This window comes from Pseudorasbora parva, chromosome 8 (assembly GCF_024679245.1).
Source record: "Pseudorasbora parva isolate DD20220531a chromosome 8, ASM2467924v1, whole genome shotgun sequence".
Lineage (NCBI taxonomy): Eukaryota > Metazoa > Chordata > Actinopteri > Cypriniformes > Gobionidae > Pseudorasbora > Pseudorasbora parva.
In genome coordinates this window covers 34,195,752-34,204,426 of record NC_090179.1, presented here as the reverse complement: position 1 = coordinate 34,204,426, position 8,675 = coordinate 34,195,752, and positions in this window count along the sequence as shown.

Here is an 8,675-nt window from a genome sequence, read left to right as displayed (position 1 = left end):
ATGTGTTTTTGTTGTTGTTGTTTTTTGGTTTGCAGATATTATGTGTGTAAAGTCATTCTCATCTCATCAACGTCCCGCTGTATCTATTTTTTCCCCTAAGGATTTCTCTTTAGTTCTTAAGTCATACAAGAATACATTTATGAATGTTTGTTGTGGTGATGTCATTTTATCTAATTGTTTAAATTAGTTTTGTCCATTCTCTCTTTTTGTCCCTTTCAATTTGTTTTTAATTAATCAAGATGCATGAAGTTCCATTTCGAAAGGGAACTCGCACTGTGTCCTAGGACTCTAATGTGGGAAGCACCTGTTTAAACGCGACCTAAATTGTATTGGCTGGCGACCAGTGTTGTGCAAGTTACTTCCAAACTGTAATACATTATAGATTACTTATTGATGCTATTTAAAAGTAATTCTTTACATTACAATATTACTGGCTCAGAGTTGCAATGCGTGACATTACTCCTGTATTACTTTTGAGTTACTTTCACACAAATAACTACAGAAGTAGCTCAAAATGACAAAATGTAGGCTACCACAGAGCATTTTATATCCAGTTGAAGGCGATATGATAAAGCATATGACTGTGGGCTATCCAGGCTAACTATAGAGCATATAATTGGCAAAGTGAAGGCTCAAGACAATGCAAGAAAAAAACATGACAGACTGAATTACAAACGATCCCATTCTGTTATAATTATGGTAGAGGTGTAATGTCACTCTGTATTGTTGTTAACCTTACAAACATATATCTGTAGAGCAATACATAATGATGTCAGTAGACGTTGATGTCCAATAACTTTTCCAACTTTATTTATTTATCTCACTCACTAGTCACATACCAGTGACTCACTCACGTACACTACGTGTGCGTGCCTCGACGTCTGACAGAATAAAATTAAATGTTTCATTACAAGAAGTAAAGTGATTATCTGGAAATATATGGGAATAGCTTAGGCCCGTTCATAGACACAACAGAACTGTGTGTAAACTCTAATGTTATGACAAGATGCGCATTTGTTCTTCTCTTATTGTTGTCATTATTTTATTCTCTTTGAAATCAAGAGGTTCACAATACAGAAACGTCATCCACAAAGTGCAAGAGATGTTTTTTTTTGTTTTTTTTTCTAGTGCTATAATTTCGCAACGTCGATAGTTCTTTTGGTTTTAGACAGAGGTTGCACTTGACTGTATTTGCATTTGACTATTAGCCTTTGTCCTTATCTCTGACAAACTCCAAGTAATGCGCATACGTCCATCTCGCAAATGGACAATCTTCTTCTGCCATCTTCACCCATTAAGTCTTGTTTATACTTTAGTTTGGCTCCGCAGCGTGAGCCTCCACTGACTGCGCGCGTGCCTTGTCCGTTCTTCGATTAGCTTGCCGTTGTGCTATTCTTTGAAATGAAAGAGCCTTTAAACCTTCTTTTTTAGCCACTTTTTCACGGGCCAACGCGAGCCAGAGGCTGAAATCATGCTTGCGGCATTCCTGTAAAATCTATCCTAAACACGCATTCACTGGACTATGTCACACAATACAAATGTACACCAGCAAGAGAGAGATGAATGAAATAAATCGCTAATCAAACATATTAGCAGCTGTCATTTAGTCTGTATTTACTAACCTGGACACCACACGCGGCTATTGACTGACCACGAACAGGTAAAAACTTGCATTTTTCTTTCGTTAATGTCTCACTGTTTTGGGGGGTTGTGGCATGCATTGTAACGCAGGCATTACTGAAAATGTAGAGTAAAATATTACTGAAGATTAGTAATGCCTTACACTACTGTGTTATAGAAAAAGTAATACGTTACTGTAATGTATTACTTTTGTAGCACGTTACTCCAACACTGCTGGCGACAGCCTATTATGTCACTATACTAGTGCCGCCGTGAGGCATAAGAAGGGCTCCTAGAGAACATTATGTTCTTTTTCTTCTTTTTCAGGGACTGTTTTGTTTGAGTGGTAAGAAAGCATTTACTATGACTTGTGAATGGTTTCAAGAAGTGTATGGTTTTGTGAGCAAGATATTTGACACCAAATAACACCCGACTTGGGTGTTATTTGTTTGGGCGAGGAGCATGCATGCTCAGTCCTTGAGGGTCTTTTTGCATGCACTGTGAGCGCTATTTTTAGACAAATCCCCATTCTCGTCTGTCCCTCTTCTCAAAAGAGGAGGGACAGGCACTTGTATCCCAGGGTTTGGGTCCTGAGGGGGGGAGGAGACAGAGATTGTGGGGGTCTCAGGTGGAGCTTGCTTTGGAGATTGAGAGAGGTATAAATCTGCCACACTCCTCAGCGGCTGACTGAGCTGCTGGAGGAAGATGTGTTATCACTCACATCTCCTTGACAGACCTTTTCTACTAGAGTTCTTGATTCGCTATTAAGTTTTTTGACAAGCAGATTTCAGGTTGAGCTTGTTGAAGTACATTGCCTATTTTATGGGTAATTATGTAAAGCACTCTGCTCCCTCAAACTCTACAGATTGGTAACACGTTGTAGGACTCTTTGGGAGCCTCCTTGATTACTTTCTCCAGAGCTTGTCCAGTACTCCCCTTGGTCTAGAGCGTAGTTATGTAAAGTACTCCGCTCCATTAGCTACATTGATGCTTGTTGTCAAACAAACTGGCTGAGCGTTTTTGACAAGCCGTCTTTGTGTTCAAGCTTGTATAGTTCTCCTCGCGTTTGAGAGCCCTAAAGACTCAAATGGCCTAACTGTCAGAGTCAAATTCCCCAAAACTACAAACCAGCATTTCGCTCTCAGTGACATTACTTCCTATGGTCACTGTCCAAGCTACATGCCTCAATTAGTAAGTTTACTCTTACCCTTCACCTTGCAAGGTCAAACGTAAGGACTTGACACAAGGCAGAGATCAAAGACTTGGAATCATTTACTTAATGAAATAAGGGAATACAAGACCCTGGCCTGTTACTTCAGGGGGGTAGAAGAGTTGACCCCTAGAATCACCAGGAAGGCTGACATCATTCTATCTTAACCTAGTTAGCCCAAAGTCTGTCTGCTTAAAAATAATCTCTAGACTCAGTCCCTTAGCAGAGGCCTCCAATGAAAATGTATTGCAGAAAGGCCACACCACACCGGATTTTAGAGATGGAAGCCCTCGGAAGCAACACTCAACTTAACCTTCCAAGCTTAACCCGAAAGGGTCCTTCAGGACCTACAGAAAAATAGCTCTGGGGGAGCTGAGTAGACTGCTCTGCATAGCGACCCTCAAACAAGGGGAGTACTAACCAAGATCTTACTAAAATCCGTCTATCAAGGAGGCTCATAGACAATCCCTTAACTTGATGCTCAAATTACTTATAAAGGAGGCAATAGGAAAGCCTACTGCTACCCAGCCCTGGGAAGCAAAGTACTCTTCACAGGCATTTGTTTCCCATTAGCGTCCTAGGACACAGTGCGGGTTCCAGATCAAAAAAGGGAGTCTCTGGTTACAAATGTAGCCTTGGGTCCCTGAGATACTCTCATTGCCATGCTTCTGGGCTGACTGCATAGTCCCTTCAGACTAAAAAGTGGATAACACATTCTCGAGGTGCCCTTATACCTCACGGTTGCACTAATAGTGATTGGTGTTGCCAGCCAATACAATTGTCACGTTTAAACACATGCTTCAGATACCAGTCACGCTGAGGCGTTCCCAATTAGAGTCTCAGGGCGCAGTGTCTTGTTCCCCTTCTCAGGGAGCCAAGGTTACATTTGTAACCAGAGACCATCATGCGCAGAAAGAAAAGTGACTATCACAAATGTTTAAGAACACCATTTGTCTATATCAAGCTTAAACTGAAGCAACTTATGTTTTGCACAATTTGTATTTATTGTTTGCATCCCATATGTACATTGTTCTTCAGTAAAAATGCATTTGATATAATATAACTTTCGTTATGAATAAATTACAATATATGCAATACCAAATCACATTTGTTAAATAAACAAAATGAATAATAATGACAATTGAAATTCTTATTTGATTAGTTTTAGTATGTGTGTGTTCTGCCAGGAAACCTAAAATGTTTTGCTTCAAATCACATCACGGAATCAACCTGACTAAGTTAAACCGACAAAAGTCATCTTTTAAGTTTCAGATCAGGTACAAATACGTCCTAGAGTAAACAACATTGTATAGCACCACAATAAATGATAACGTACACTGACATAACACATTTACACAGACATTAGTATTAGTGAAGAGATTTTAAAGACATTCAGATGCATTTATTCACAGCACAGCAAGATAAAATTACTTTTACTTACCCAGTTATGAACCATCAAACAAGAAGTATTTGCTCTTAAAATAGTGAAGTGCATTTCTGTAAGTGAAGCCTGTCCTGCCCACAAGTCCAAACTTCTCCTCCGCTCTCAGGCCTCAGAGTCACTGTTCACATTCCACTCATCATAAAGTTGTAGAAAAAGAGGGAGGAAGAGAGCAACGCAGGTAGGGAGTGCTGCATCCTCCTGCAGACACTCTTGCAGTTGTTCCTGGGACGCTAAAGGTCTGAAGAAATGCAGCATTGTACTTTAATGCGGATTGAGTGAATAAGAGAGAGAGACTGGGAGTGAAACACATAGAGGGAGATTCTAAGGTCACTGTAAGCACTTCAAATGCTGAGACTCTCTTACTCTCTACCTCTCCGGCTTGCGTTCTCCCTCCTCCTGCTGTACTCCACACCTCTTCTCTACCACCCCTCCCCATTCCTCTCTGCCTTTCCCATCTGGCGAAGTTTTGCAACATCATGCTCCCCTTGCTGGTGCAGTCCAGGGAGTCCAGCATCTTCGCTATCACGTTTTTCTTTCAGGATGCTTCACCTCCAGGATGCTTTCCAGTACTTGCACATCGTTCATTTTAGAGTACAATTCGAATTATGGTGTCCCGTATGTGAAATCCATCTATCCATATTAAGGTCACATTAATAGAACATTCTTTCTTTCTTTCTTTTTTCTATTGAATGTGCGTTCTCAATCCGAAGCCAATTATAGTGTTTCTTGCTTCAAAGTGCCACCAAACTCCATCTTGTTAATGCCTTCCTCCGTACTTCAACTATGAGTGGATCTCCCTTGTACAGTCTCTCTCTCTCTCTCTCTCTCTCTCTCTCTCTCTCTCTCTCTCTCTCTCTCTCTCTCTCTCTCTCTCTCTCTCTCTCTCTCTCTCTCTCTCTCTCTCTCTCTCTCGTTCTTACTGGTTCTGTACAGTATATTGCAAAATGGGAATTGCTCTATCTCTCTCTCTCTCTTTAACTCCACCCTCACACAAGCACACACACATATGCTGTGATATGGACTCCCAAGGTCACATTGTCCTAAGTGTGTGTCTGTACAAGTGTGTGTGTGTACAAGTGTGTAACCACAGGGGGTTGATATCGAGTGCTATCCTATAAATCACAACGGCCCACACAGGGCAACATTCTGTCAGTCAGATATTTCTGTGTGTGTGTGTGTGTGTGTGTGTGTGTGTGTGTGTGTGTGTGTGTGTGTGTGTGTGTGTGTGTGTGTGTGTGTGTGTGTGTGTGTGTGTGTGTGTGTGTGTGTGTACGTCTCTGTTTAGATCAGATGTCTGTGAAACAGCTGCTGTCTCTTTTTGGTATCACATCTGCATCGAGCAATGGCGCTGTTAATCCGCAAATGTTTGCATTTAAACCTAAAGATTTACAGAAACATATAAACATACAAAATGTATCTTTGACAGATTTTGTTATAAACCCTCCTCTTCAGACTTGACGCTCACGTGTTGCCGGTTTGAGGACACACAAAATGAACGAACGCAATTATTGATGAAAGCCAACCTGGAAGTTGTTGAGTTGGTTTATCAGCGTTTTGATATAATGGATTTAGATTGATTCGGAGGCTTTTTATGTCAGATAGAATCTGCGATCTCTGACCCAGTATGTTTTCCACCAACTGGCATCCTGTGGTGTTGAAATACTATTGGGTAAACTAGCGGATTGAGGTATCGCACGGACCAAAACAGAAGCAGACATTCCGACAAGGAACACACATTTCAAAATAGAATAACTGTAGCGTTGTTTTTCTGAGAAACAAGTAGGTGAATTTAGCATGTTTCCTACATATCTACAAGCATTTTCTGGTATTTGTATGCTTTAGTAAAGTAAAAAACTTACATACAGCAACAATTTGGGCACCTCATAACGTCTTGAAGCTTTGGTATATCCAATAAATCAAATTTGAGGCTGTTGTATGATTTACTAGTTTGACAGGTGTGTCATAACTGATATGTTGTTGCCCCTTTAGACCACAAGTCTAAACCTCATTGAATGACCAAAGCAATTGACTAGTCGTGTCATATTCCATAAAACTCTGACCACAAGGGCCCCTGACCACTTCCCCGTGTATTAAGCTTTCCATTTTAACAGCTGCACTGCTGGCGTTCAATCCAATTGTTACAATTCTGGGGAGATGAGACCCAAATCAAATAATCTATGGGAGAGCATGTTTCAGATAGACTTACAGAGCCAAGCTTTTTCCACTGATGACATTCTGGACAAGTTGGGAATTTAGTTAGGAAGACATGTGGATGGCATGTAAAGTAACCAACCACAAAACTAACAATACCACAATAAACCTCTACCAATGGTTACCGATGGGTAATAAGAAAATCAAAAACACCAAATATCAAAAAATATGGCATCCCTAATATAATCCGTACTTAACATTTCACTCAAAAGAATAGACAATATAAAGTTTGCTTAGCATTCAGCCAATCAGAGCTAGTGATTTCAGCCAGCTTTTGCCATGATTGTGTGCAATATGCATGAGACAAAATGAAAAGACTGTGGTCTGTGGGTGGGTCGTATAAAGCTGAGGCTACAGAATGCTTAGCTCGACATTTTCTTAAGATTGAAATATCTAGTTTGTACCTTGTGGTGGGTTTAAAATAATAAAAGTTCATTGGTAGCATATAATTCTTCTTAGCTAAAATAAACAATAGCCATTCACCTAAGCAAAAATAATACATTTATATATATATATTTTTTTTAAATATATTTTACAAGTTGTTTAATCATGGTATTTTATTTAGGAATTTTATTTAATAAATAAAATTTATGAATGCAATCTAAATTAATATTATGGGGACAAAGATATAAATAGCATCATAGTGGGAAGATCTGAAAAAATCAGCCAATTGAGTGTTCACAAGCCTAAAATAGCCACCATGGAAAACAAAACTGTTTAGATGCATTACCACAGAGATTTAAACAGCATCATAAATTATGCACATAATATATTTGATATCCTGAATGAGCGCAGCTGGGATACTCACAAGTGTCCATTACTTCATTTATCATGCATATTTAGTCTTTCAGTCAATCTAGACAGTGTTCGATTTAGCTTCTCTTCCTGGAACTTTAATCATTGATCCAGCCCTGCATTGTAGGGTGGTTTTCTGGCTAGTTTTACTCCGGACCTGGTGAAGCTCCAAAGAGAGAAGCAGACTGAGAGAGGTAGACATCCATAGTAGGTAGGAAAAAAAATCACTAATGGAACATTTTTTGTATATAAATAGTTTTTGCTAGATAACAATGAGATTAAATGGAAACGTCTCCTGCTTCTAATATGTTTCCTCATGAGAAAAACACACTATGGCATGCTTATCTTACTGTACAGAGTTTCAGAGGAGGTCTCAACAATATCTCAAATGATGCTCTAATTTTCCAAGATATCAAAGTCATTATCTGGACCATTTCCTATTAGCTCTATACTATTATTGTATGTTGACAATTGTATCATATAAGCATTTTAATATCTTTGATGTAATCAGAGTTTTTCTGAGACAAACTCCCCTGAGTATATTCAGACATTAACAAAATCCATCCTTTTTATTAAAGGGTCAAACGTTCCCCTCTGGAACCCCACACTGGCAGCTCTGCTGGCCCAAATTGCTCACTTGTTCAATCAATCACTATTCAATAATGCTACACCAGTAGCACACTACATAAAGAGTCAGGGCCAAGCTCAGAAACAGAGAAAAAATATCTACTAGTTTTACATTTTGACATGATGCACATCTACTCTAACCATTATAGTACTGCCATTTATTAAATTGTTGCTATTTTTTAATAATAAATGCTAAGAATACAACCTGAAACTGAAAACTGGAATATTAAATGATATATATACAAAAATGTCTCTGTAATAAATTCCTTTTCTTTATCCATTTTATTTATATATATATATATATGGATAAAGAAAGGGAATTCATTACAGGGACATTTTTGTCCCCTGGTTTAAGTATCTGGACCATTTTTGTCACTGTTAGTGATATTTTTGCCCCAAAACATGCTTCATTTCTGACATTGCTTCTGAAATGTGAATGAGTAAAAGATTTTTGTGGGCAATGCAACATGCTCAGACAGATAAAGTGAGGAAGATGAAATACGGAAGGCGGCAGTAAATGAACAATAATTCTAGCATACGCAGATAAAAACAGAAATGGGGCAGAAAGAAACAGTCCTATGTTCTCACAGGCACAGGCTATAGCGGGACACACTGAAGGTTTTACGATCTCCACAGATGTAATTAGTCTAAAAGACAGAACACCCCCCCTCCCACCCACCCACCCACACACACAACGCACACGCGTCCCCACCTCGTATACTCTCCCACCCTCCCTTATTCCTCTCCTTCTTTCTCTCTCTCCCTCTC